General features: G+C 54.2%; 1 non-coding gene across 1 annotated transcript; it reads right to left on the bottom strand.

Moving 5' to 3' along the window:
* Nucleotides 1-3,170: 3,170 nt before the first annotated feature.
* On the bottom strand, nucleotides 3,171-3,304 carry LOC129077619 (small nucleolar RNA SNORA41). Its single transcript, XR_008529881.1, has one exon. It is a non-coding gene; the product is annotated as a small nucleolar RNA SNORA41 (small nucleolar RNA).
* Nucleotides 3,305-7,671: the final 4,367 nt, after the last annotated feature.

Raw genomic sequence — 7,671 nt, 5'->3', positions numbered from 1 at the left:
GTCGCGGAGCTCCGCAGCTGAGCGGGCCCCCAGCGTGGCGGGGTCAGGGCCCTGTTCCTGCAGCCCCGCTGCGGGCAGCCGTGGGCCTCCGGGGCTGTGGGAGGCTGTTGCGCCTGGAGGAGAGGGAGAGGGCTGTCTGGAGGGGCCTCGTGGAGGCGTTGGGGGATCCAAACACCATCCTCCCCTCCCTTCCCTGCAGGGCCCAGGACAGCCAGGGCTCCTCGGATTTTCCGTCCCTGAGAGCAGCAAGAAGAGGCCCGAGAGGCCGAAAGATGGGGAACACGCGACTCAACACTTCTGTGGGCCCAACTGGGCGAAGCGGCTCCAGATCAGAGTGCCAAGCTTCGGCAGCCCCTGGCCCTAGGGAGGTGAGTCTTGGGAGCGCCCACTGAGCCTGAGCGTGGGGAGCCGGGCCCTTGAGGACTCACAAACCACTCAAGCTGCCAGCCTATCAAAGGGGGCACTTCTGGGGCTGGCTTTCCTGACCCCGGGCTGCTGCGCTTAGGGTCCAGGATTATGCCTCTTTGTTGGGCCCTGTAGCGTTCTCTGTTTTGATCTCGACCTTCCAGAGGCGGCCGGTGGGAAGATGTCGTGTGCTGAAGAGACACCCTGCCACCGGCGCTACCTGGCCAGGAAGCACGGCCTTTGCGGGCCAGGGGAGCCAGGCCCCGCCTGCCGGTGGCCCCGAGTTGCGAAAAAAATCAAGCGAACGCAGCCTGCCCAGACCCCAGCCTCGAGCTCTGCTTCCTACTGCCAGGAGCAGATGGGCAGCCAGGCAGAGCTTAAGGACCCCCTGCACGAAGCCCTCCCGGAGCGGTCAGCCCCCTTGCTCACTCTGTGCACTTCCTGGCGGGGGGTGGGAGAGTGGGGAAGGGGCAGGTCTCACCCCGAGTGGAGCCTCTGCGGGGCCCTGGGCCAGGCCTAGGCCAGAAGCCAGGCCAGAAGCCCTGCTCCAGGCACAGGCCCAAAGCCCCAGGAGCGACCCGCCCTGCCCGCCGCGCCCAGCTCTCGCTCACACTCCTGCGCCTGACTTCTGGCCCCCAGACTCCTCCAGTCCGATCTCTCTCTCAGCACACACGCGGCCGGTCTCCAAATCAGATACGGGTCGCCTGGGTCCCCTTCGACCACACACGGCTCTGCACCCGCCGTCCCTGCCCGCTCTCGATGGGGCACATGGACGCACTCGGGCCTGTGTTACTGCCAGAGACCCACCTGCTTCGGGGGCGGGGGCGGGAAGCCCTGGCGTGTCCAGCTGAGTGAGGAAGGAGACTGCGCGATGAGTGCCCACGGAGCCTGCCGTGCCAGGGCCCGGCTCCTACCGCCCGGGGGCGCCAGGCAGCCTGCAGGATGCGGCCGGTCCTGGAGGACCGCGGAGGTGGACGGCTTCTGTGAACACCTCCCTGGGCCGCACCCACCCTTTTGGGTTTGGAAGCTTTCGGGGCAGCGTCTGGGGCTCCCGAGGCGCCTGCCTTGTCTCCCCGCCCAGCCTCTCAGACAGGCCTGACCAAGGACAGAGCCGTGAAACGTCTACGCAAGACACCAACGGCCCAGCTCGTGGGGGCCGTGGGCCAGGAGCCTTGTCCCCAAGAGGTCCTCCGCCCCCAGCCCAGGGCAAAGGACAGACTGGGTTCTCGGAGGCTCAGCCCAGGCCCCAGGGCTGCAGGGCAGCGCAGGACAAGCGCAGGCCCCAGGGCTGCAGGGCAGCGGCGAAACCTGGGCAAGAAGCTTGCGGGGAGGGTTCCTGCTAGGCCGGTCCCCTCGCTCTGTGTCTTGCACACTTGCCCTCTCAAGAGATGCACCCGGCCTGCAAGTGGGGAGGCGGGGAGCCATGTCCTAGCCAACTTTGCTTCCCAAGTGCTACTTGCGGGCGACGTTTTAGGAGCTCTCAAGGGAGACCAGGCCCTTGTGTCATCACTGAGAGCTGTTGCTTTAAAAGAGACCCGAGACCCGGGAGACATGCCGCCGGAGTCCACGTTCCGCTGAACACGGGATCGGACTTGGAGGCTTCATTTCTCCCCACCCAGAAGGAATTGCTGCCATTTCCTGAGGGACGTGAAAAGGACGCAAGGTCGTGAGATGCCACGGGGAGCTCCAGGCTGCCCCAGCGCCAGGAGGGCGGGCGAGGGTGCCAGGGCCCAGAGCCCAGAGCCCCTTGAAGCCCTGCTGCTGGGGGGTCCCAGACAGGTTCGCTTTTCCCAGAGCTGCTAGACTGCGGCCTCATGAGTGCGGGCAATCTTCCCTGACTCTCCTCCTCAGCCTGGGCTCCTGGCAGGGGCGCCAGTCGGCCCCCGCTCGCCTTTCCTCCAAGTGGGAGAAAATATCTGTTGAAACCGTTTCACAGAAACGTGGGCAGAAGGCCCTGTGTACCGGCCTGGCTCTATCCCTTTTTCTTAACCTGGTTTCAGAGAGATAATTTGGATTGTTGTTCTGAATGTGTTTTATAATGAATAAACGTTAAGTGTTCTTTTGTGCAGAACAGTAGTTCCGCCAGAAGCCCATCCTGACAGCTTCAGCTCCTCAGGTGGCAGCTCAGGGGCCCCAGCCTGAGCTTTGACAGGTCCCGCCCGACCGTCAGTGTGAGAGTGACTACCCGAGCCTTCGAGATTTCAAACCCCTTGCTCTGCTTGGTACCTCTTCTCTCTTCGGTGTGGAGGTCCAACAGTATCTGCGCTGCGCAGAGTAGATTTTGAGGAATTAGCATTCATGTTCCCCTAGAGGAGGACTTTCCACATAACTGCTTCTTCTGAATGAGCCAAGCAAGACTTTGCTCAATGGCTTCCATTTTGACCCAGAATCCCCAAAACAGGGAGTTGCTAATTGTCACGTGCTATATTTTTATGTAACGTTAACTCATGAGGCCCAAGTGGAAATCAGGGCCATCTTATTCAAGGAAACCAACTTAAAACTTTGTTAAAGGTGCATTTAATTTGTTCACACATGTTTTAAAATGCATCGATAAACTCAGGAGTTCAGGGACACAAAAGGAAGCCTAGGGCAACATGTTTTTGGCCAAGGTGATCCAGCTCCTCTTTGCACTCAGGTTTGGACTCAGGGGTCACCACTTCCAATCCTCTACATGGCAGCCTAGAGGAAGCATCATAAGTCGTGGCAACTCGCCACGAATCCTCCAGCCCGCGATATTCTCCAACCGTATTTTCTGTGGTGGTTTCTTGTGTTTTCTCACGCACATGGCCACTGTCTGTTTTGCTAGCACAAAGGTGTTTAACCGTGTAGCAATTGCTTTCCCTCAGAGGAATGCCACAGCTGCCACCAGCAGAGCAGCTGCAGACCAGTAGCAGTGGAATATTTTCTGTGTTTTCTATTATAACCATCCTGGCGTGTCGGAAGGGGGCAAAGTACACCCCTTTGAGCCAAAGCCCGAGATGTGCTGTCACCTGCCCTGCTGGTGCCCTTTGGTCTCATGAGGCCACCTGAACCTCCACTCTCCTGTCAGTCGGATGCGCCTGTGCTGCCTGCGCTGCCTTTACAGCTAAGCTGGCGATCCTGCGATTCACACGTGTAGGAGAGGACTCCTGCTGTACACTCAGCAGGAGGTGGGCTGAGGGTTTGCAAAACGTACAAACGAGCAAGCAAACAAGAAAAGTCCAAGAGACCGAGTTTTTGAGCATGTAGCCCCCTCACACTGTACTGTGGGAGTACAGAAAAACAGGCGATGTTAACTTGGGGGAGGGGTGTGAAATACTCGAGTCAGGTGACCTTGAGGACCTTCGAAAGCTGCGCTAGGTGTGCGGTGAGGGTGACCTGGTCCCGGCCTGGGCACCTAGGCGTCCTGAGGAAACCCCATCCGCAGGGTAATCACCCTTCGCGGAGCAGCCCCACCAGGACAAATTTTGAGCCAGGTACCCGTTGTCTTGGGTCTTCGCGCCACAGAGGGCAGACCTTGGGGCTGGGGAACCCAGTGTCAGAGCCCGAGACCGGGCCGGGGTGGGACTGACCTCTCCGGGTACGGGAAAAGCACTCAGAGTGGCACGGGTTCACACGATGGCCAGGAAGCCAGTCGGGTTCTCGCTCCGTCCCTCGGATTCGAGCCCCCGACAGACTCCTGGAAAAACCAAGGCACCGACCACGGAGTTCACGCAGGGAGATCCCAGGTGCCTTTCCTTAGGGCTGGTGCACGATTTGAGCTGCGGTTGTTTTTCAGGGTTGGCAGCCAAGAGCACACGTCAGTAGCATTCCTTCAGTGATCGAGGTTTCCTCTCATGTTGGCCTCTCGCCAGGTAAAGGACCAGCAGAGGCTGGAAGTGGACGGCCTCCAGCTGGTGGGCCAGGGAAGGCAGAGCAAGAAGAGGGGCCATTGTGGGGGCACCTGCCTTCCAGGAGGGATGGCGTCCTGATGGCAGAGGCCGGGGGAGGGAGGTAAAGCTTGTCACTTGTGCACGTGCGGGCAGCCGAGCCCTGAGCCAAAGGTGAGTGGCCCAGAGCAGAATGGAGTTCTGGGGTAAAACCATACCTCTGGAATGTATCTAAATTTTTATTTCACAAGTCTCCTGGCCGCATTTTAAAAGTTTGACGCTTTGGGACCGAAATCCTTCTTTCTCGGCACTGTCGTCTGTGGGATTTCTCCCATAGTTGCTGTGCTGAGCGTTTGCCTGACAAAATTGTCTACTGAGGCAGGGGGATATTTCTTTCTGAGGCAGGAGCAGAATATTTGGGGGGCACCTGGGCTACCCGGGACCATCACATTTGTCCCCCGCCCCCAGGGTGTCCCAGTCTGGACAGTGCCTTATAACCGTCACTCTCATGACCGTGGATTGCGATTTATTTTCAAAATCGTTGTAGATCGTACCGTTTTGACCAGGCGTACGGTGTGATGACTTTAAGTATATGCTCACTGCTGTGGCCCCGTCACTACCGTCCGTCCCCAGGACGCCTTTCCTCTTGCAACACGGAAACTCTGTGCCCGTTAAACATCAACGCCCCACTGTGCCGCCAGTTCCTGGCAACCAGCATTCGGCCTTCTGTCTCTGACTTCTCTAGGCATCTCATGTGACGGTAGTCGATCATACAGCATCTGTCCTTATTCTTACTGGCTTATTCCGTTTAGCATGGTGTTTCAAAGCGTCATCCACATCATAGCACACAGCGGTTTCGTCCCTTCTTAAGGCTTTATTGTGCCTACGCTGAAATTCCATGTCATTTATCCATTCATCTGTCGGTGGACACTCCGTTGTTCCCACCTGTGGGCCATTGTGAACATTTGTCGTGTCGCTCCTTTCCAAAGTTCTGCATCACGGGGTTCTTCTGTTTTCAATTCTTTGAGCCCCTTCCCTCCTGTCTCTGTTAGTGGCGACACCATTTCACATCCCCATCAGAGCAGAAGCGTTCCAGTATCTCCACATCCTTGGCCATGCGTGCTTTCGGAAATGATAACAATCACAAGTCATCTTACTGGGTGTGAAGTGGCATCTCACTGTGGTTTTACTTTGCATTTCTCTGATGGCTAGCGATGCTGAGCGTCCTCTAATATGCCTCTCGGCCCTCTGTATGTCCTCCTTGGAGAAGTGTCTGTTCAGTGTCTCTGCCCGTGTTTTGAATCAACTGTTTGTCTTCCTCGTGGAGTTGTGTGAGTTCTTTCTGTATTTTGGAGCTCTAACCCCTGTCCGAGGTACCCTTGGCAAATATATCTTCCCATATGGTTCGTTCCCTTTTCATTTTGCTGATGTTTTCTTTAGCCATGCAGAGGCTTTTAAATTTGGTTTTAGTAAATGTCTTTCTTTCTTCTTTCCTTTCTGTCCCTTGCTCTAGGGGACATAGCGATGAAAATACTGCTGTGTGGAATATCTGAGATTTCCCTGCCTATGTTCTCCTCTAGGACTCTCACGGCGTCGCAACTTATATTAAATCCTCCATCCAGCGGGAGCTTATTTTTGTGTATGGTGTAAGTTGTTGGTCGAGTTTCCGTTTTTCGCGTGTAAGTGTCCGGGTCTCCCCACACCGTTTGTTGGAGAGGTATTCTTACTCCATTTTATGCTTCTGTCCCCTTTGTCGAATGTTAATCCACCACAGAGACAGTTTATTTCTGGCCTCTGCTCTGTTCCGTTGATGTATGTATCTGTTCTTTTTGGTTGTTTTTCTTTTTCTTTTTCTTTATTTTTAGAGAGGGGAAGACAGGGAGAAAGAGAGGGAGAGAAACATCAGTGTGTGGTTGCATTTCACGTGCCCCCCTGCTGGGGACCTCGCCTGTCCAAAGCGTGTTCCCTGCACTGGGAATGAAACCGGCAACCCTTTGGTTCGCCGGCCGGCACTCAACCCAGTGACCCACACCTGCTGGGGTTATGTGTCTCTTCCTACACCAGTACCAGTCTGTTTTGATTACAGTGACCTTGTTATATAGTTTGATATCAGGTACTGTGATCCCTCCTACTTTATTCCTCTTTCCCAGAATTGCCGAGGCTATTCAGGGTCATGTGTGTTCCATATAAATTTTTGAAATGTTTGTTCTAGGTCTGTGTAATATATCATTGTTACTTTAGTAGGGATTGCATTGATTCTATAAACTGCTTTGTGTAGTACGGACAGTTTGATGATGTTAATTTTTTGAATCCATGAACATGGCATATGGTTCCATTTATTTGTGTCTTCCTCAATTCCTTTCTTCAGTGTTGTGTTGTTTTCTGAGTCCAGGTCTTTTACCTCCTTGCTTATGTTTATTCCTAGGTACGTTATTTTTCTTCTTACGATAGGAAATGGGATTTCTTTTCCTGGTTTCTGTTTCCGAGAGTTGGTTGTTGGTGTACAAAAGTGCCTTTGACTTCTGAGTGTTGAAGTTGTCTCCCGGTGTTTTGCCAAATTCATTCAGCGTTAGGTCGAGCGGTTTTTTGGTGGAGTCTGTAGGGTTCTCGAGGTCCGCTATCATGCCATCTGCAAACAGTGACAGTTTTACTTCCTCCATTCCAATTTGGATGCCTTTCCTTTCTTTTTCTTGCCTGATCACTGTGGCGAAAGCTTTCAACGCTATGTTGAATAGAGGTGGCCAAAGCGGACAACCTCGTCTTGTTCCCGATCTTAGTGGGAAAGCTTTTAGTTTTTGCCCGTTGAGTATGATGCTGGCTCTAGGTTTCTCGTACGTGGCCTTACTGGGTTGAGGTGCGCTCCCCCTACTCCTGCTTTCCTGTGTGTGTTGGCTGCTATACCTTATCAGATGCTTTTTCTGCATCTATCGACATGATCATGTGGTTTTTGTTTTTCCTTTTGTTTATGCGGTGCATTACGGTTATTGATTTGTAACTATTGTAACATCTTTGCATCCCTGGGATAAATCCCACTTGATCGTGGTGTATGATCTCTTTAATGTATTGCTGGATGCGATTTTTCAGCATTTTGCTGAGCATTTTAGCGTCTGTGTTCATGAGCGATATTTGCCTGGAGTTTTCTTTCTTTATCTTTTTAAAAGTATATTTTATTGATAATGCACTTGCAGTTGTCCCGCTTATTTCTCCCCTTTATTCCCCTCTGCCCTGCACCCCCCCCCCCGGCTTTCCCGGCCCCTGCCCTTAGTTCATGTTCATGGGTCATACACAGGAGTTCTTTGGCTTCTCCATTTCCTATACTCTTCTTAACCCCCGCCCTCCCCCATCTATTGTGTACCTACCGTGTGTGCTGCTTATTCCCTGTACCTTTTCCCCCAAATTCTCCCCGCTCCCTGGTCCG

The sequence above is a fragment of the Pteronotus mesoamericanus genome, unplaced genomic scaffold (assembly GCF_021234165.1).
Source record: "Pteronotus mesoamericanus isolate MK-2021 breed Mesoamerican mustached bat unplaced genomic scaffold, CSHL_Meso_final contig_1173, whole genome shotgun sequence".
Lineage (NCBI taxonomy): Eukaryota > Metazoa > Chordata > Mammalia > Chiroptera > Mormoopidae > Pteronotus > Pteronotus mesoamericanus.
The sequence above is the reverse complement of the archived record's forward strand: the minus strand, read 5'-3'. Positions and strand labels throughout refer to the sequence as shown.